Source organism: Sarcophilus harrisii, chromosome 2 (genome assembly GCF_902635505.1).
Source record: "Sarcophilus harrisii chromosome 2, mSarHar1.11, whole genome shotgun sequence".
Lineage (NCBI taxonomy): Eukaryota > Metazoa > Chordata > Mammalia > Dasyuromorphia > Dasyuridae > Sarcophilus > Sarcophilus harrisii.
In genome coordinates, this window is record NC_045427.1 from 570706079 (window position 1) to 570729105 (window position 23027).

General features: G+C 36.5%; 1 protein-coding gene across 4 annotated transcripts in view; it reads right to left on the reverse strand.

The window, feature by feature from the left end:
• The window catches only part of AFAP1L2 (actin filament associated protein 1 like 2), a 130020-nt gene that overhangs the window by 99714 nt on the left and 7279 nt on the right, over positions 1 to 23027 (reverse strand). The window contains exon 1 of one of the 4 annotated variants that reach the window (XM_031955886.1): positions 4196 to 4278. The exons of the other annotated variants lie outside the window; for them this stretch is intronic. The gene's annotated coding sequence lies outside the window, so the exon portion shown is untranslated. Of the gene's footprint in view, positions 1 to 4195; positions 4279 to 23027 lie in introns of those variants that run through there. 4 annotated transcript variants of the gene reach the window in all.

The following is a 23027-nucleotide window of genomic DNA, read 5'->3' on the forward strand; positions in this document are numbered from 1 at the left end:
TGCGAGAGAGGTGTAATTATTATTCCCCATTTTCCATTTGAGGAAATTAAGGCAGGCAGAAGCGATGTGACTTGCCCAGGATCACATAGCTAGCAAGTGTTTTAGGATTAATTCAAATGTTTTGCTTTCCTAATACTCTATCCATTGCACCATATAGCTGCCTACTAAAGATATAAGACAGTGACTAATTCTCATATAAATTATAGTTAATGAAATGACTTTTAAATATTCACTCTCATGGCTTTGTGAATTTCTTTTAGAATCAAATTATCTGTACAATGAACTCTTCTGTTAACAAACTAATGAAACTACCTTCCCCCAACAACAAAGAGCTTTTAAAAAGATCTTTGAGAGGGGAGTGAAAACCAGCATTCCAACATTATAAATTTAGATATTGATATTTAGTCTCTGAACTTCTGTTCTATCCAGAACTGTCGACACTCAATTAGAAACACACACAATAACTTCAACACTATCCAAGGCTTACGAATATTGAAAACTTTAAGAAAAGAGAAATGTGGGAAGAATAGCAGACCACCCAGGCAGAATCAGCCACAGACACAGGAGCTATCCGAGGTTTCAGCCCTCCCTTGAAGAATCACCACCCACCCTGCGAGGAAATCAAAATGGGGTGAAAGGAGAGAGAGAATGAGGAGAACTGCCAGTGAGGACAGCTGGTCCCCAAGTTGTCCATATCCTCTCAAAACCTCCACCTGCTGGCCCTTCAAGTTGCTGTAAAAATGAAAAAATATAAGAACTGATTCATTCATCTGACAAATAAATGTAAAGATACAGCAAAGACTTGATTAGACATAAGTAAGTTACTTAATTTGGGTATTTTCAAGTATTAACAAGAAACACTACACATATCATGGTCACAAAAGTGAGGAAAAATAGCTTCCTCGTTAATCTTAAGAGTTTGCTCTGTATCACCCAGATCTCAGGTCAACACAATATGTCTGAATCAAAATGTGTCTTGATGGCAAGGAACCTTCAATTGTAACTAATCCCTGGTGTTCAAAAGTTTCTGTAGAGGATTAAGTAGATCTGAATAATCTTTCCATATTACTTGGAAAGAAAGCAATTCAAAAATGAAGGCATATGCCCTAACTTACTAAATTTAAGAGCACTAAATTTAGAGGCAGATGATAGGGATTCAAGGCCCTTTTCTGGCCACTTGCTAGTGTTTTTATCTTGAGCAAATGATGTTTCCTCCTTGGACCTCCAATTTCTCATCTATAAAATGAAAGAGTTAAACTAAATGATCTCTAATATGCCTTAGAGATCTGATAGTCTATAATTTTATGATTCTCTAGGATGATTATCGAGCTGGGAAGAAAGGCACAGATTGTAATTTGCAAAATTAGATTCTTGTCACCTCAGGCAAAATCCAACAGTAACCACTAGAACTTCTGGTTTAAAGTTTATTAATGTATTCAGTGGAAGGAAAAGGACTCAATTGATGAGCATTGGTGTCTTGTAGAAACATAGCAAATAATTTACAAGAATTACACATTTTACTGATGTAATTTTCCCAAAGCTGCTAAGAGTCTAAGCAAAAATTCTAAAAAAGGGCTATTCCTCTCCTACTCAAATATCATCTTCAAAGAAACTGTATGCTGGATTTCCTGGAAAAATAGGAGAAATAGCTTGTAATCCTTTTTATCATATACATCCTTCAAAGAAAAGAAGGGCCTTTGTATTTAGCTAGTGCAGAAATAAATGAGCAAAAAATCTAATAAGATTGCCCATGAAACCAATGGAAGAGAAAGGCTCATAATTCTGTATATTAAAATGACCAAGTGTCATATTTTCAAGACCTATAAATGAAGTAAAGTAATCCTTTCAAGGAAATGCTTAAGTAGCTTTTATCATGTCCCTTCATGGAGAAACTCTGCAGCATTATTTTTCTCTGTTTTCAGAAGATACCTTCGTACCAAAGAATTTTAGTATATTTCACTTGAGAAAAAGTTCCCCAACACTCTTAAGAAATTAAATAGCTCTATTTTAAGATTGGGAAAACTTGGAAATAGCTATTCAATTATATCAGCATCACTGAAGATTAGCCATATTTTTATATGAAATCTCATCACTCTAGGCTCAATACTAGTCACTTAAAATGCTTCCAGGAAAGTCTTGGGGTTGTAATAAATTGAGTGTATTTTCCAGGATAAAGTAAGAAGAATTCTATGTGCAAACAATAAAATGGATCTGTCATTATCTTTTTGGGAATCAAAGCATGGATTATGGTTCATTGATTTGGAAGACATCTAGCTCCCATATGGAAAAGTATCTAGCTCCCAAAGAGCAAATTTATACTAGGAGAAACATGTCAGCAGCTTTACCTGACACAAGGACCCCCAACAAAATTTCTGAAATCGCTTCCTTGTAAATAAACGGTTTTAAATGGTTTTCCAAAGAGATGTTCACCTTAAATGGATCCCTTATAAAAACAATACTCAGATGGTATTTAAATTGAGGCCCCCCATTTATACTATAAGGGTTCCATTGTTAATAGTAGCTCTATTTCAGGCAACACTACTGTATGTAATTATGATCATTAGGCTTATTCTGTCAAAGCATTCTTAGTGCCTTGCACATGATAGGCACTTAATAAATGTTGATTATCTGTACAAATCCCCCTGTGAAATAGATAATATATGCATTATTAGCCTCATTATACAGGTGACAATATTGGGGATCCAGAGAAATTAAATGATTTGTTCTTTGCCATCATCTAGCAAATGCTAAAAGCAGGATTCAAAACCAAGTTTCTTGACTAAGAAATCAGCTCTGTGTTGCTACATCTAAAACTTCTAAAGAAAATTCACCTTCCCCATCCTATGTATCAACAAAATCTGAAGAACAGGATTAAAATGTGTATGCTTTCTTAAACATATAGGATATTCCTCTCCGATAACTCCTTAGAGAACAGGAATTAGATGGGGCCAGAAGACTCTCAGTAGGAAGAAAAGATGATTTCATTGGTTGAAACTTTATGGAGCTTTACTTGTTTTATGTGGCAAATACTTTTTGCTATCCCTTTGTAAAGAAGAAGTTAAAAAAAAAAAAAAGGAAGCAAAAGGATCTTGATACGGGCCAGAAATCTTGATTTATACAATCTGGAAGGAGGCTAGAGCCAGATTCCTAACCCCCTTCCCACTGTCTGCCTTTTCAATAGGCATTTCCTTCTGGGTAATGATAGTATTCTGAGGCAAAAACTATTAGACTCAGTTTTGGGTTTCAAGGAGATGAGCTTTTCATAAAGAAGTCACCATTTACTGATTTTTTGAAAGGACTGAAATGCCATGAACATAAATGATGGATTTCCCATGCCTCTGCCCTATCAGAAGAGCAATTCTCACACATTTTCTTTATTTACCAGATAGTAATAATAAAAAAAACAATAACAATAAAAGCAATAATAATAGCTAAGATTATATGGGGCTTTAGGTTTTCAAAGTACTTTACCAATATCTCACTTTTCCCTCACAACAATCCTGAGTGAGAGAAAGATGCCATTTTATCTTCATTTCATAGATGAAAAAACAGACATGCAGAAAGGTTAAGTGACTTAGTGCCCAGGATCATACTAATCTGTGACAAGGTAAGAATTGATCTCAGCTCTTCTTGACTCCAAGTCTATCCATCAAACACTTGGTCTATTGTTCTTATTAAACAAATCTATTCTATGTAACATTTCTAAGATTCACCCTTTCTCTGGCCTCTGTCCTTGGGCTTGTTGTTAACCGAAAGCTCCTTAAGGACAGATGCTAGATACAGCTTACATTGTACATTTCCTGGCATACAGAGATGGATAACTGCTAAAGGTTTATATTAATGAGAAGCTCATTAAGAGGGAACTGATAGGGGCAGCTAGATGGCGCACTAGACAGAGTACCAGTCCTGAAGTCAGGAGAACCTGAGTTCAAATTTGATCTCAGATGCTTAACACTTCCTAGCTGTGTGATCCTGGGCAAGTCACTTAACTCCCATTACCTCAGGGGAAGAAAAAAAAAAAAGAGGGAACTGATATTAGAATTGTAATACAGTCTACCTGTGCAAAGCAAAAACATCACCATTTAAAAAAACAGGCAACTGTTTGGAATCCTTTTAAATTGTCTTAAAATACACAGATCAAAACAAAACAAAAACCCAACAACCATATTTATATACATCAAATTTATACACATACCAGGCAGTCATTGGTCATCGTGTTCTAAAAGTCAATTCAGTCTTGATGAGTCCACAAAAGAGAAGTATCCAATGAAAACCAGGGTCTATTTATTAAAAGCATCAGTAAATTACCTGGTCTGAATTGTTAGTACAAAGAAAGACATTCACAAATAGTTTAACTAACAGGGCAGTCCTCCTTTTACCGAGCTAACCAACTATAATGCTTTATCTCCCTTATTTATTCTGGGAACTTCTTCACTGTGGAGACTACCTTGCATTTTCAATTTGTTTCTTCAGCACTTAGCAGAGCATTTGACATATAGTTAAGTGTTTAATAAGCTCTTTCATTCATTCATACCAAGTCTGCAACCAGGGAAAACAATGGAGTAAGGAGATTTGCTTAGCATGATCCTGGAAAAGTCATTTCATTACCTCTCTGGTTTCTCTATTTATAAAAGAAGTCAGAATATATTATCTCGAATTTTACTTCCTGATCTAAAATTGTATGTTTTTACAATGGTTTGAAAGTATTTTATAAGAGTATGAAATGCTACATTGCTTCTTAAATAACCCTTTGGAAGACTAGTTCTCTAGAATAAATTCACACTGTGATTATTTCAGACCTTTTTCTAATACTCATGAATTCCCTCCTTTTTTTCCTGTTTTCTCTCTGTGCTAAGCCATCCTCTCTTCAATACTATCTTTTGCCTTACTCACTGAATCAATGGCATCTTTTCTGCGACACTAACCCAGCCCAGAATGATGAACTGATTTCATTTTCGGGGACTACTCCGGACTCTCAGAAGGACCATTGTTTCCTTGCAATTTGTCCAAAGCTTCCATTTAATGCTTGCCTGAAAGTGTGGATGGATGACATTCATCATTTGGAAAATTTGCCAATAAAAGGGATACAGCTGTTGAATGAGAATGGCATGTGGCTGAAAATTGCTTATGAACGGATTTCTTTGCTAAATGGTAGGTAATATATTCCCCTGGTTTTTCCTCCAATGTGTAATACTGGGAAACCATGGGCCTATCATCTTTCAAAGACAAGTCTCTTGCCCCAAAGGCTTGGATATCACGTAACATATCATGACATAAGCATTACATGTCTATGTCATGACTAAACAGATAGCGGCTATGTAGAGCTAATGTTACTATTTATACCAGGAAAGGAAACTAGAAAGAATTTTACAATTCAAACTAATCAAATAAATATTATTTATTATGTGCCAAGCATTGGACTGGACATTCTAGTAAATTAAATTTAAAAATTGAAATAGTTCCTATGCTCAAGAATCTCACAATCTAAATATAATTACTACAGTAAATAGGTCAAGGGATAAGCAATGAAGGCATACCCTTTTCTCTAAGACTTCATCCTTACCGCCTTCAACAGTAGTGAAGTTTATAGTCTCAACACAAGATTCATGGTTGTTGGATCCTATTTGGGGTCACAAAGGTAATATGCAGTTTTCCATTTCCTTCTCCAGTATATTTTGCAATAGAAGAAACAGGAAAACAGGGGTAAGAGACTTGCCCACGGTCCCACAGCTATTAAGTGTCTGAAGCCAGATTTGAACTCAAAGATGAGTCTTCCTCACTTCAGGTTTAGTGCTTTATTCATTGTGTCATTTAGCCTGCCCTATACTAGAGTTAGAGGGCATCTTTAATGTCATCTAATTGAAACAAAAATAACACTAAATCTAGAGTAAGAAAGTGGATTCCAATCCCAGCTGTACTACTTACTAATTATGTGATCTTGGGTAAACATTCTTTGAATTTCTGTAAAATAAAGGAAACTTTCCTTACATTTGTGAATCTATAAACCCTTGCTCATGATCAAATCCCCTCCATGTACACCTGATTACTGGTAACCCCACAGATCTGTTGATAGGAAATTATAATCCAAGACAGTTATCCATTCCATTTTGGGATGTCTCTACACGCTAAGAGGTCCTTTCTTTCACTAGATAGAAATTCTACCCATTGGTCATTACTCTTTTTTCAGGACCTACTAGAATAGTGACCACTTAAAAATGGAGTACTACTTGTTGATTAACTATCAGTTTCTTCAGAAATAACAGGTGAGTCCAGCTGTACCAATATTACAAGAAAATTCTGGAAAAGGTGAGAATAGCAGAAGACAGTCTTTGCTCTAAAATAGCTTACACTGTAATTGATGTGCTATGGCGATCTAGGAAGCCATCAACATCCATGAAATAAATGAAAAACAAGTGGTAATTTGGTCATTATAGGCAAAATAAGTACCAGAGAAGGAGGAAATATAAGTTCAGAACCACTAGGGAAAACTTCACAAGAAAGGTGGGGCTTCAAGAAAGAGTCAGAAGAAAATGAATCATCAGTAAAACAAAGAGAGGCTGTGCTGAGCAAGAACAAAGGTAGAGAGCTTGGTACACTGGTGCTGTGCTCTAGTACCTCTACAACAGGAAAATTGGCTTCACTGAAGCACAGAGCTTGTGTTGGGAAACAATCACAGTTAAGAGCTCCAACCCTTTTCTGATTAGCCATGTATGGAAATGAAACTTAATCAGAAGTTTCACCTACATGAGTCTAGTTCTTCACCAATATAGCCACAGTTTTCCACCCTCAGGCATAAAGCCAATCTGGGAATTGTGCTGACCTATTTGCACTGACCCACATTATTTCAGAGGGGCTGACTTTTCAATACAACTGGATTCACTAACCATTTGGAATCCTATTGCGGAGGCTTAGAATCTTATCATAGTGGTTTGGAATCTTACACAGAAGTACTCTTTCTTATAGTGGCTACATATGAGCACCATTGGCAGCCCATTGCTATTTTCCTCCTGATACTAACTTCTGGATTCATTGTATATAGCATTACCTCCAATACTCTCACCTATGATAGTAAAATGGAAGGTATTTACTTACAGACTTAAATGTGGCCAAGGACTGCATCCAATGCCACAGGAGAACAGTAAAAATGCTTTGTGTATGATCTTTATTACACAAGTCTTAGCTGGTGATAGAGCATCTAATAAACATGGACTGAAGCTGTGGGCATGAACAGCACAACCTGAGGAGAAAAGACCTGGGGACAGAAAGAGATGATTTAGGGTGGTATTATTCCAGATTATTATGCAATGTGAATCTGGCTTAGTCACTTAAAACACTTGCGCCTCATTTTCCCCATCTATAAAATGGAATAATATATTCCTCCTAACCTATTTCATAAGGGCTCAAAATGGCATTTGAAAAGAGGGCCTCCAAATTTAAAAACAAAACATTAAGGCATTATTCTTTATTAGAAACTTTTTTGACAACCACCAATTGAGTTAGAACTTCCCTTTCCTATAAGGCAAAAGGGAAAAAAAGTATCAGAAGGCAAAAGGAGCTTGCCTTAAATCTCCAAGGGATTATTTTCTTTCTGGATAGCCCAGCCCCAGAAAAGGATTAAAGGGAGTATGTAGAAATATCCTCAGGGACATATTCCTAGCTTTGATTGGATTGTGGCATAAGAAGCTGGGAAAAGCTATGCTCAAGATTCCAACCAGGTGCAACTAAGATTGCCAAACTTCTCTCATCAATAAGGAAGCTACAAAAGATCTGGAGGCTACAAAACCCAACCAAACTTCCATCTCTTTAGGGCAAACAACAAGCATTCTAAACCTACTCCTATAGCCAAATTTTGGCCCTAGACATTTGTGCAGCAATCCTGTTGATTATAGAGGGATTACAATGATCACTGCTATGCAAAATGAATGCATTCATGCAGACAGACAGGCATGCTGGCATGGAAGGGGCAGCATTTTCACACTGAGCTGGAATGAATTCCACCAGCCTGAATGAGTCTGCTTTCTTAAGCTTCCAGCTCCCAGCTGTGATGTTGTCATTCAACTCCAAACAGATTCACTCCTGCCCAGGGGACTCTGTGGTTCTAATCTACTAAGAGAGCCTGTCTTCTCCGATATTAACTCATCATAAATGCTGTTGGAATGGGAATTAGTCAACAGCTAATTAGCAAGTGATGATGGTATTCATTAATGAAGGTAATGTTCAGCATCCCGAGATTACATTTCCTGACATTGAATCTTGAAGGAATAATAATTCCTTACACCTGTCTACTGCTTTGCCGTTTTACTATAAGGTGTCATAAATCATCTTGTTTGCTCTTCCAGAACAACTCTGTGTGGAAATTAGAGTAATAATTATTATCTCTAATTTTAAAATAAAGAAATTGAAGCTCAGAGAATTTAAGGGGTTTGTCCGGGTCACATAAAATGATAATCCATATTTACTAAGTCCTTGCTAAGTGCCAGGCACCCTGCTATAAACAAAGATTAAAAACCTAAAGAAACCTGTCCTCGATGAATGTTGGAGGGGATGTGAGAAAACTAGGACACTAATACACTGTTGGTGGAATTGTGAATGGATCAAGCCATTCTGGAGAGCAATTTGGAACTATAATCAAAAAGTTATCAAAATATCCATGCCCTTTATTTAATCCAGCACTTTTTCTACTGGGCTTACATCCCAAAGAGATCTTAAAGGAGGAAAAGGGACTCATATATGCAAAAATGTTTGTGGCAGCCCTTTTTGTAGTGGCAAGAAACTGGAAACTGAGTGGATGCCCATCAATTGGAGAATGGCTGAATAAATTATGGCATATGAATATTATGGAATATTATTTTTCTACAAGAAACGATCAGCAGGATGATTTCAAAGAGGCTAGAGAGAGTTACATGAACTGATGCTAAGTGAAATGAACAGAACCAGGAGATCATTGCACACAGTAACATCAATATTATAGGATGACCAATTTTGATGGATTGAGGCCAGTTCCTACGATCTTGTGATGAAGAGAGCCATCTGAACCCAGAGGGAGACTGTGGGAATCGAATGTGGATCACAACATAGTATTTTCACTTTTTGTTGTTGTTTGCTTGCATTTTGTCTTGTTTCTTATTTTTTCCCCTTTTTGATTGGATTTTTCTTGTGCTGCAAGATTATTGTATAAATATGTATACACATATTGGATTTAACATATATTTTAACATATTTATCATATTTTGGATTACTTGCCATCTAATGGTGGAGGTGGGGTGAAGGAGGGGAAATTTTGGAACACAAGGTTTTATAAGGGTCAATGCTGAAAAATTATCAATGCATATATTTTGAAAATAAAACGCTTTAATTAAAAAAAAGTTTTAATAAAAAAAGGAGAGAAAAATGAAATCCTGTACTTAAAGTACTTTTGAGACTAGTTTGAAATTTTTTAAATAAGTATATCCACATACATATATCTACATAAATGATATCTACAAAAATGATTGTAGATACATAATAAAGCTAATACTGGAATTCAGGTCTCGTTGACCTCACCAAACCATCAGAGAAAAAAAATCAATTTTGTTTCAGCTTACGTTGGCTTTAAGGATTTTAGCTAGCTCGAGACTAAACTTGAGAATTTCTAATTAATTAGGAATAAATAATTTTAACTTTGCTCTTTAAGGAGCAAATAATTAGAAAAATTCAAAGATTCTGGGTTGCACAGGATCAAATTTCTGCATCTCCTTTAATAGCTGGGTGGAAAGAACACTAAGAAACCCAGGTTACACTCCTGGATCTGCCAGGTACTGGTTTTATGACCTTATGCCAACTCCTTCATTTCTCAGGATCTCAAATGTCTCTTTTATTAAAATATGGATGCTTGTGGTGGACTGTTCTCTACTAATGGTGAGGAGTAATGAGCTAACTTTTAGGAGACATTCTTTGAATTTTTTGGAAGAAAAAAAAAAAACTATACCAACCCAATGTATTTATAAAAATCACTGCAATTATTATACCCATTTGAGAGAAAGAAATGGTATTTCATGCAGTGAAGAATAGTTCTGAAATTTAATTCACAGCTTACAAAGTATTTTAAAATCCTCATGTGAAAGGGCTTACCAAAAAAACAAAACAAAACAAACAAAAAACAATGGATGACAGACTCATTGTCAGGAGCTAAATCATAGAACCACATAATTTTGAGCTATAAGCTTTTAAAAATATTTTTAAATCATTTTAATGTTATTTTTCCAATAACACATAAAGGTGATTTTCAATTTTCATCTTTGTAAGATTCTGAATTCCATTTTCCCCCATCTCTCCTTCCTTTACCTTCTCCTTTCCCATGAAAAAAAAAAGTATATGTATATTCATTTAACATATTTCCATATGTCATGTTGGGGAAGGAAAAAAAGGGAAAACCATGAGAAAGAAAAGAAAAAACAAAAAAAGAAAAAGGGTAGAAATAGTATGCTTCAATGTGTATATAGTCTTCACAGTTCTCTCTCAGGATGCAGATGGCATTTACATCCAAAGTCTATTGAAATTGCCTTGGATCACTTAAGTGCTAAAAAAAAAGTCTATCACAATTGGTCATCATAATCTTTTTGTTACTGAGTATGTACAACGTTCTCCTGGTTCTGCTTATTTCACTCAGCATCAGTTCAAGTAAGTCTTTCCAGGCTTTTCTGAAATCAACCTGCTCATTTCTTATAGAACAACAGTATTCCATTACATTCATGCTGGACAGCCACTCATTTTCCAATTCTTTGCCACAACAAAGAACTGCTCACAAATATTTTTTGTACATGTGGGTCCTTTCCCCTCTTTTATAATCTCTTTGGGATACAGACCCAGTAGAGACACTGCTGGATCAAAGGATATGCAGTTTTATGGCCCTTTAGGCATAGTTCCAAATAACTCTCCAGAAAGGCTTGATCAATTAAGCTGTGAGGTTCATATGAAATCTCAAGAACATATCAGAAACTAACACTTTTTTTTGAGCGATCTAATAAGGTGACAAGATGGTTTAAAATAATACAGTTATTTACATGAACTTTTCCCAGTCTTATGCTAAAACACCTCCTGGGGGTTTCTTTTCTGAACTTTTTCCAGTTTTTATGCAGAAAAGCACCTCCTGAGGGGCTTCTTCTCAAACAAATCCCAAGATTTTTATCTACCTGCTCTGAGCCCACAAGCAAACTGGAGAGGTCCCTGCCCACACTCACAAGACTTGGATTAGATTCAGTTCCCTGACCCTTTGCCCCACCCTTGGCAAATCAGGGAAGCCTGAACAGAAAGCTGCTCTGGACTAGCAACAAAACAAAAACAACCAAAAAATATGGGCCCTAGTCATATGCTCTTGACCTCAAAGGACCCTCTAATCAAATTAGTCCCTTAGAGTCTCTTCAGGAAAGGGATAATAAAATTCAACATTGACTGCCAAGCTCTCTATCGTTCCTAAATTAGTTGAGAAGGCATATAATTGCTGAGTTTGTTTTGTTTAATCTAGACCTGTAATTTCACCACTGTAGGGACTTCCTGCCTGCAGAGAGTTGCACAGGAGTAGTAAAATGTGACTTGTCCAAAGTCATACATCTGGCTTATGTCAGAAATACTGCTTGAACCCAATTTTCCAGATTCCAAAACTAGTATTCTACTCTCCACATCACACTGTTTCTCTAGTCTGTTAGCTTAAACAAACACAAAGGGCAAAGGAGAAGAGTGGCTATTTCTAGTAGAAATGCAGACTGAGAAGATGGTTCAATAGATAGCTAGAGTTAATAAGAGCAAGGATGAGCCTTAGTTAAGTTGATCATGACACTCCATATACTAACAAGAGACAGTGAATATAATAGCAACAACTTAGGTTCAGATACCAGCTGTGTGACTTGGGGAAATCTGGATCTCAGTTTCCTCATCTGTAAAATGAGGGAGTTTCTAAGATACTTTCGAGTTCTATAAATCAGGAATCTGGGTATGGTATGGTGGGAAGAACACTGGATTGGGAGTCCAAAGCCTCAGATTTGAGTCTGCCATGTGAAGTCATAGATCTAGAACCAAAAGTTATCTCAGATGCTATCTAATTCAACACCTTCATTTTTACAGAGCGAGGTACCGTCATTCACTCCCCCTGCCCCAACAGCCAAGGGGTTACCATGTGCAGTCAATTATACGTTTGCAAATTCTTGCATTTGTCTAATCTCAAAAAGCTGCCTCTTTGGGGCAATCCCTTCCTCTCATGCCTGGACTATTACCATTGATGGTTGGTTCCCCACCTCAAATCTCTCCTCACCAGTCCATCCTCCATTCAACTACCAAAGTGACCTTCCTAAAGTGCAGATCTCATTACCATGACACTCCCTCTATCTGTCCACATATTCTAAAGGAACTGACATACTGGCCTTGCTGCTATTATTCCCACAAGACACTGCATCTCCTAACTCCATTTCTTCTTAATGACCATCTCCCATGCTTCAAATTCTCTTCCTTCATCTCCATCTTCTGGTTTCCCTCACTGCCTTCAAGTCTCAGTAAAACCTAAGAAGCCTTTCCCAGTCTCCCTCAATTCTAGTCTGAGGCTCCTTCCAATTTATGCTGAATATATCTTGTTTGTTACATAGATATTTGCATGTGGTCTCCCTTATTCCACTTTGAGCTCCTTGAGAGAATATTTTTGCCATTCTTTGTATCCTTAATACCTAGTACAGTGCCTGAAACATAATAAACAAATAATAACTGTTTATTGACTTGTTGACTGATGTTAAGTGACTTATTCAAGCTCAAACAGCTCGTCTCCAATAAAGTTTGGGAACCCAAGTCTTTTGAATCCTTTTCATGACATCATGTTACTAGATAAGTAACTTCACCTCTCTGAGAGTTAATTTCCTCAACTGAAAATATGGAATAATATAATTCCCTCCCAGGTTTGTTATAAGACTCCAATGAAATAATATATGTGGCAGTGAGATATATGTGATATGTGTATATATTGAATATAATACTTATCTATGTACCTGAATAGTAATCATTAACAGTAGTAGACCCTGAAAAAGGAAAATTATACCATCCACTTAAGGTACCAATCAAGGAGGTTTGGTTCTGTGGTTTATCTTGAAAAGAATGGAGAGATTGATTTCCTGGACTAAACTAAAGCCTGCTCCCACTGCTGCTGGATAGGCAGAATTTGTCAGCCACAAGAATTCCAAGTTGCTAAGTGTGCTTGTGGGGAAGTAAATGGAATAAGGTCATTAATAATATAGCAGAATCTTGTTCAAGACCCATCAGGATCTCTGCCAGTCAGCTGTTTCCTCCTAAATTTTAAATGTTTTCACACTCAATAATGGTATTTTAAAAATCAAATTATGGGGAATATTCCAAGGTAGAATGTGAAATTCATTCTCTTCTTGCCTGAGCTGCATACATGCACATGTCCAAGCATTAAAACTTGGAGTCTATTTTATGGGAATCTGGCATTTCCTTCCAACCCTCAACTGGCTGATATCCCCACCACACTTGCCCTCTATTTCTACAAGTCTTCCAAACCTCGATTTGGAAAAATATGCCAGTTCCAAGCAAATCACTTCAGAGTCATTCTGACTGAGGCAGCTGGACCCTCTGTGGAATAACATCAGTATGACTTGGAGGGGTCTTAGCAACCATTAAGAATGAACTGACCTTGACCTGGAATCTAGGAAAATTCCTGACATAGGAATTAATTAATGTTTGTTTATGGTGAACAATACTGGGCTGATTCTTGTGCACAGTCAATAGTAGCCCCCTAACAAGAGAGAAGCACTCACCATTAAAAATTGTCACTTCTCACAAAAGCCTATAGGCAATTGTATATCCTCTGGTGTTTGACTCTCAATAAATAATGGTACAAGGAACATTAATTCATGGGACTGTAGATTTAGAACTAGGAGAAAACTCAAATGTCACTTCATTTACAAAAGAGCAACAGGAGACCCCACAAAAGTTGGCTTGTCCAAGTTTACACAGATGACAAATCTGACTTCAGAATCAAGCAGAATTTACTTTCTTGCTAAAAATAATTCTCCTACCTCCTTGTTTAGCATTTGAAGAAATGAAAAGTTATTCTTGGAGCATAGATGAATTTGCCTAGAATTATCAACAGGTACCTTTCCTGTTTACAGAGGGGCATTTGGGAAACAATTTAGGTAGTGTTAGGAGTTAAGGCTTCTGGTAATACAAACTGTCCCAAACAGGGACTGCACCTGTCCTTATTAGTATCTAGCTTTAATTTCCTAATTGATTAGAGAGAGATACATGAGAGAAAACCTAAAATGTCAATTAGCTTAAAACAAAACAAAACAAAACAAAAAAAAAAACACCAAACCTATTTAGTGTCTTCCAAAACTTGAGGCTTCTTGATATCCCCCCATTCTTAACATCATACAAGTAGAAACTTAAATGCTATCTGAATTGCTAAAACTGAGGACAATCTATGTACTCGCCCTTTGTCACAAGAATGAGAGAATAAAGTGACACTAGTAGGGGGAGGAGGATGCCCTTAAGAGGAAGTGATCTAAGAAACAACAAATTCTTCATCTGAAAAAATAAGTACTTTTTTCCAAGGACAAATAAGACAGTGGGTATCCAGTGTGGGAGCTGCACATAGATCCCATAATACTGGAAGATTTGCTTTTAGCCAGGGCTGTTTACAATTATCTCACACCAAACCAACATCAGAGGGGTGGGAGATGGAAGTTGGCCCACTAAGAAGCCAATAGGTCAATGGGAAAAAATATTTTAGAGAATGCTGATCCTCAGTGTTTGAAACTTTTAACCAAAACAATAGCAAGTTCTCATGGTTTCCCTGTGGGGATTCCAACACTCCTTCAAATGCAGATGTTTATATCAAGCTTTAGACTGCTACCAAAAAACGTCACAAAAAAGCAAACAAAAACAAAAAAACAACCCAACTGCCTGCAATTCTATGAAATGTCCCTCTCAACCTCTGGTAGATGGCAAGTACTTTATTTCCAACAAAAAGACACAAAAAGCATTATAGTACGCTGAACAGAAAGTTGACAAGAGTTCAATCAAGTATTGTTTTTGATACCCATTTTCTGTATGACCCCAGGCAAGTCACTTGCAATATCAGTGCCCATAGCAACTCATTAAAATGACAAGTTACAGGAAATGCACTAATCTGCATGAATAGAAGATGCATTCTTTAGGAGCTTCCCAGTGGATAAAATTGAAGGTCTCAATTTCCTAAGGGGGTTTGAACTAGATGAAACCTTAAAATAAAATAATTATTGCATTTCCACTTACCTAGGCTCAAACACATAGTTCTTCTGAAATCAACTCTGCCTATACCCTAATAAGGAATTATGTGCATTAAGCTATTAGTTAGATCCCAGAATTACTATTCTTTTAACCCCTACAGCTCTAACATCAACCTGCTACCCAGGCCAGAGCTACTATAGTTGGGAATGACTTTCTCTGCTTTCTCTTTCATCTTGAGCCTGAAGTTCTTGTAACAAAGGACACAGAAGCAAGCTGCCTTTATTCTGACCTAGAAGATCGCTGTTCAGGTTATGTTGGTTCCCAGATTACCAGCTCCCCTGGGAGAAGAGTGAGAATAATCAGGATCACAGAGCTTCAGCTGAAAAGGACCTTAGAAACCATCTACTTCAACACCTTTATTTTACAAATGAACTAACCAAACCTCAGAATGGTTCAGTGATTTGCCCAGAATCACCCAGATAATAAATGTGATTCCAGGCACGATCAATAATCAATTCCTGGGGCCAAGATGGACAATGAAGATTCTCTGAGGTAGAGAAGAGACAAATTACTTGGGCACTATAAGAAAAATTTGAAAACCCCAGCCCTTTATTAAAATGCACTAGAATTTCTAAGCTTTTACCATAGCCAATGTTTACGTGGCTCACAAACTAAGTAGCCAGATTACCATGGAGAGTGGAATTTTCTGGCATTAACACACACACACACACACACACACACACTCATTTTTAGAAAGAAATAAAAAAAGTTTCCCATGGTTAGAAACCTAAGGCAAGCTGCCCACTTTGTATATCCATAATCCTGCCTAAACTTTTGAGTTCACAATCCAGACCATTATAACTGAATACCAATCTAGGCCAGGAAATCCCTGCTCTTGACACAAGATAAAGGAAGCTATGACTCAGGATGAAAAGACAGAGAAAAGAGAGAGAAAGATCCACATATACATAATATTCAAAAATCAAGAAGTTGTTACATTATGAAACCCGCTTGGCCTTAGGCGTAATTCCAAGACCTAGTTAACTGTGCTGCCAATCTACCTTCTGAGACATGACTCAAAAGCGAATTTTGTATCTTTGAGTATTTGCTGCTTCCTGGGAGTGGAACAGAACTGCAATCCAGAGATTCCATACTGCATACATTAATATGGGTATGATTCAGATAGGTATAAAATAAGATCTTAGAATTGATTAATTTGTATTTCTCTAAATTAATGATTTGGAGTATTTTTTCACACTGGCTTCACATAATATGCATTTCTTCCTTGGAGAACTGCCTGTTCATATTTTTAGACCATTATCAACTGATAAATAAGTAACAACATATTAAAATAAAATAAATTGTGTTAATTAGGCTAACATGACTTCTTTTAGTCCCCTTCAATTTTCAGGTTCTAATATTCAATATCTGCTTATCTGAGGAAGCATTACTATTTTGCATGGCACATATTTTATGTATGACAAAAGATATTTTGCAGCATTAAGAGTCCCCATATTATTGTGCCTATACCTCACTAATATCAGAGGCACAAAATATCCTAGAAATCTTCCCCCCAAAACTCAGCGTTTGCATTTTTGCAAATGGGGTCAATATGCTGCAAGACGAAGGGTATGAGATAAAAGAAGTCAGTGAAACCCCCCCAAACAATAAGCTCATTCAAAACACAATCTCATTTTCCCATCTGGAGACTTGAATGCAGTCAAAATGAATAAATTCTGTTGTGTAAGGACAGGAAAGTCAAAAAAGGGAGGGGAAAGAGGGAATAGACAGTAATGGCACCATTCCCACTTGTTCAATTTCTACACTCATTTTGGGGCACAATGAAGAAACAAAATATAAAAGGCCAAACCAAATCAAGCCAAATATACATTAGAACTTCCCAGTGGAGCTCTGGAAAGTCTAGTAGAAGCAGGTATTTCGAGTTCCAATTACAGAAGTTGCCAAAAGCAATTCCATCCTTTCTGTTTCTTTGTAAAAGAAAAATCTCTTTAGGGGTAATTTAAAAAAACCCATTCCTTCACTCAGGCTGCAAGTATCTTCCTTGTCTACTTGAGACCAGTTGACTTCTTACGCCAAGAGTAAATCAATGATGAATCTACAATCAGAGAAGCTGGGCTCAATTGATGTTTGCCAATTGTTGTGACTGGGCAAAGCCTTTCCCTGAGCCTTATTTTCCTTAAAAGTAAAAGAAAAAAAACCTGGGTTGTACTAGACATCTTTTGAAGTTTTTTCTATCCCACTGCTATGATCTTCCTTCAGAATTTGAAAGAAAGTCAGTTTAAAATTAGGACTTAGGTCTACTAGTCATGAATGCATTCCTACCATCCTCCGATGCAAATAGAGGGAGTGGAGGGTGCGTTTGTAGTTTAGCTGGAGGGCCTGGTAGCTTGTAAATACCTGTGTGCTAGAAGAATTACATACAAAGAATGTGTTGTAGTAAAGTTCACATGGCAAAAGCCATCATTTAAAGTTGGGAACATTTTGCCTTCAATTTAGCTGAACACACTCAGCACTGAGAGGCAGCTTGTCAGAGATCTAGTCTCAGTCTTTCAAGTTCCAGATTCAAATCAACTCAAGTTCAATGCATCCTCATACATGTGATTGTATCAGGACCTCTCAAAGACTAAGTTTCAAAGAAAGTACTGGTCTGCATTGGTAGAGGGAGCAACTCATGATGTAACTGTAGGGCTAGTCCAAAACAACCACAAAGAAAGGATAAAAGTACCTTGAAGGCTAGAATTATTTCATTTCTGTCTTCCTACTACTTAGCACAATGCTTTACAGAGAATAAACATTAAATTGTATTTATTTATTTAATTTTATGTTTAATTAGAAAGAAGTCTGAAAAATTAGAACGAATAATTTTTTTTTTTTAAAACTCATGGAGGGAAAAGGGCAATAAAGTGCTACAGGACATTACTTGTTTATGAAACATATATGAACTTTAAGGTTTGAAAAGCACTTTCCTTACAATCCTATGACATAGAAAGCATTATCATCACCCTCTTTTTACAGATAAGAAATGTAAGGCTCAAAGAAGTTACCTTATTTGCCCAAGGTCAATTCTCAATGGGGTCCTCGATTTAACAAGTGGCTCATTTGAACAATTGGCTCTCTGAGAAACTTCTTCATGAGAAGAAACATATTAGAATCACTGAAAGTTCCTAGAAAAGTACTCAAAAAGTTATTGTAACATGGATCTTAGAAGGTACTTTCCTGGGGAGAGAGAAGGGATATTTGCTAGTGACTTTCACCCTAATGGTCCTCAGTTTACTCCATTACTGGGAGCTAGAGATAGGTATAAGGGGAGCCAAAAAACTTGAGGAATTCCCAGTGGGCCATCACTGCTGCTTAAACATCTTGGGTGCTACAGAGGATTACTTATCCATTTGTGAGAATAAAACATCACTAAAAACAGGTAGACGAAAACAAAATACCAATCTGTATTTAGGGTAAGATTGCATAGGAAAAATTAAGTGCCATGATAAAAATCACCAGATATAACTTCAATCTGCCTCTGGAGGTTGTTGAGATAGAACACCAGAATTAGATGGGACTTGGATCTACAATAATGCTCTGATATTAAGGGTGAAGTCCAAATGAGGAACTGGTCTACCCAGAACAACAGCTCTAATCCTGACTCCCCAGTACCCTTCCTGGCTTCCTCTCCCAGATTCTTTTCTTTGAAAGTAGTATAAGATGGTATAGAGCAGGGATTATGTAAACTTTTCCCACTAACAACCCCTTTTCATGAGAGAAATTTTTATATGACCCTGGATATACAGTTATATAAAATAGGCATACAAATCAAACATTTATTTTGTGACCCCCACATTCAATTGCACAATCCTATGTGGGGTCTCAATCCACAGTTTGATGAGCTTTGGGATAAAGGATACTATGTTAGAAATCAAGAGACCTGCCTTCCATTCTAGATTCCCTATTTATAAGGTGAGTAAATATAATTCCATTCATATGAGATATAATAATAGATTGACCCATTTCTCAACAAATGCTAGATTTTATTCACTTAATAAAGTTCTTACAGCATTATGATTCTTCTGCCCCAAGGTCACAAATAAACTACACAAATTATTTCTAGAGGAGGATTTTATTTTGCAATGAAATCTTAAAAGATTCCACTAGCATCACTAGTGAATCAGTTCCTTCACACATGTCAATTCTAGTTCTTCATTTTTATCTTTCCTAAAGAATAACTGAGAGCATGGCACATGAAGTAGAGAGCCAGTTTTGAGGTCGGAAGATTTGGACCATGTAACCATGAATAAGTCATTTAACCTTTTATATCTCAGCAATTCATTAAAACAGTAAAATACAAATGATGTGATCATCAGTGGTGGGCATTTCCACCCTAAAAATTCCCACTCCTGATGAAATCACAGGCTGGGTCCCCAAAAATAATGTTAATAACATGAATTTTTTTGTTAACATTGAACTTCAAAATTTTCAAAACACTTTACATAAAAACATGTTATTTGATCAAATTTGATGATGTCTAATTTCCTATTTCCTTTATTTGTATATTTCTAAAGGTTCCCATCCAGATTCAAAATAAGGGGAATGTTTCCCTATGGGTCAGGGACATATTTTAAAAGAACAATAATGATTTTTCCACATCATTTTTAGCAAGTATAGAAAATCAGGATTGCAAAAAAAAAAAAAAAAAATTAGTCATGATACATGTTTTGAGTACTCAATTTCTATTTAAGAAAATCTACTGGCTCAGAAAGACTTTAAGAAAGATGCCAAAGTAAGGAGGCATTTTTTACTTTCCATCATGGGCAAGACAACAGGAATAATACAATCTCCTAATGGCCAAATCTAATGGTCTTTTCTCAATCCTCATTGTCCTTGATGTCTTTTGCAGCATTTAAACACTATTCATCTGTACCTTTCTCTTCTGGAATATTCTTTTTCCCGAGTTTTAGTGACACTGCTTTCTTGTGGATCTTTTCTTATCTGTCCTATCACTTGTTTCCCATCTCCTTTGCTATATCTTCACACACGTGCCACTAAAGATAGATATCCTCCAATACTTTGTTCTGACCCTTCTTTTCTCCCTACACAACTTCACTAGGTGATTTCATCAGCTTGGGCAAGTTGAATTCTCTCTCTGCAGGTGACTCCCAGATCTACATATATCTGGCCCTACTATCTTCCTCTCCTGAACTCTAGTCTATTCTCAATTGTCTTTTGGAGACTTAACTAAATAAAACTGTATATCCTTTAGACATTTTTAACTGGATAGAACTGTATATTCTATATATCCTAAGATATCTCAAATTTAACATTTTCAAAACAGATCACATATTTCCACTGAAACTTTTCTTTTGAACTTCCCTATCATAGTGAAGACCACTACAATCTTCCTAAAAATCCAGGCTTGAAACTTTCATTTCCCATAGTCAATCATTCACCTAATCTTGTTATTTCTACCTTTACAATATCTCTCATATATATCTTCTTCTCTCTATTCATATAGTCTGGACTGAATGAATTTTACGTATAGCCTGGACTATTCTAATATAAACTTTTAATTGGTTTCTATGACTCTGTTTTTGCTGCCGAAGTGTTTTTCCTAAAATGCAAGACTGACTGTGTTGCTTCCTTAACTCAATGAGTACCTGTTGCTTCTAGGATCAAATATAAAAATGCTTCTTTTGGGGGAGAGGAATAGAAAGGGAACATTTAAAGCTATTTCCAATCTAGATTCTCCTGGCTTCCTGACATTTAACACTATGATATAGCCATACTGTATGCTGCTCCTTGGACACAACACTAAATATCTTATCCTTGTGTCTTTGCACTGACTGTCCCCAAGTCTGTGATAGTCTCCCTCTTCTTTTCCATTTCTTAGAATTTTTAGCTTCCTTTAAAACTCTGCATCTCTGTGGGAGGATTTCCTGGTCTCTCCCCAGCCACCCTGTTAGAGACTTCTAAAGTAACCATCTACTTTGTTACCTATTTATATCCATGTTGTCTTCCCTATTATAAGATAAACTCATTGAGTGCAGGAACTGTTTTTTCTTTTCTTTGTATCCTCAGCACAGTGTCTGACACTACATAGTAGATGGTTAATAATAAGTGATAATTCCTTGATACTTTTCTCTTTGGATTCACTAATTGCAACTGACAAGGCACTCTTCTTTGTAAGTAAGACAATTTAGCTAGAAAGTTTCCTTATCACACCATTCACAAAATCCTCTACTATTTGGAAAGTATGGATCTCCTATTTCATTACTATTGAGGTGTCAGATTTTTTAAAATGACCATGCCTCTGTTTACAATATGTTATGGCTAATTCTATATGTACTGAATTTTGTACTTTTTACCATACTCATAATGAAATCCTAGTTTCTAGACAAGCAAGAGTCAGTAGCTAAATCCTACATATTTGATATTGACTTAAGTATGGTCTACTCCAGCACAGTATTTAAAAACTCAAATTATATTTGCTTTAATCTGTTTTACATTATTCCCTCCTAAGAGTCTGTTAATCCAATTATGTATTTCTCAGAACAAAGGACAGTATATAATGACTTGGCAAACTGCAAGCAGACTCCTCCAAATAAGTATTTGGAATCCCTGGTTTAGCCAATGGAAAAATCAGTATGTCATGACTTTGGACCTTTACTAACCATGAAGTACTGAGAAATTTCCAATTCCTATTCCTCTTGTCATCAGTATGTTGTTTGCATTGAGTTGATAACAGCTGAATATTCTTTTTTGGTGTCATGATGAACAGATGAACAGATACAGTACCTGTGTGTAACCAGCTTTGTAAACATTAATGGAGTAGACTGTTTCCATGTATGGAGCCAGGGGCTCTTCCCTGCCTAAAGTTGTTTTTGACATCCAGGGGAAAGACTAGATAGAAGAAACAACTATAGCCCTGGGTTTGTTTAGAGAACTGCAGACATAGCACTTCTGTTGGGGTCTGGTCCTTGGTTTCCTGAAGTGAGAGTCTAATCCTTGAGCTCCCATGGAGAGAGATGAATTGAATGAGAAACATTTCTAAAATCTGTTTTATATAGTCCAGCATTGTGTTGATGGTCCTAATCAGACATAATTCCTTACTATATGGTTTTTCTATATACTCTACCATCCATCCATATCTACATGTGTATACAAATATACATATATATACACACATGTGTGTATATATGCATGTGCTCTAAAATATGGTGTTCACTGCATCTAGGCTACTCAGAATAGATGCCAATTCCAGTCAATTTATCCTATGCCCCTTAACTCCAATTCTTTGGATATGGTATTCAGAGTCTCTGCCAGAAACCGATTAAGCTGGCGTTTAAATAGAACTCCCCATTCCTGGACTATCCTGATAGAGAAATATAGGTGATGGGGGATTGTGTAATAGAATCAGATTTGAAAATTCCTGACAAAAAGAGCCAAGTCAAACCCCCACATCAGATATATTTGAAAATAACTGCTCCCTTGCTTTCCCCACCCTCCCTTACTACTCATCATAAAGAATGTAACAATAATTTTTGAGATTCATTCAACCAACCAGCCCTGTGAAGATTAGTATTATCTTCACGTTATTCTTACATTAGTATTATTCTTTACCATTGAAATCAAGGTCCAGAGAGGTTAATTGCCCTTCTCAAACTCACACAGCAAGTTAATCACAGAGGCATGGATTACCCAGCTTGTTACTTAGCTTAACAAAGACATCCACCACGTCCCCTTGCACTAGCCAAAGGGTTGTCTAGTCACCT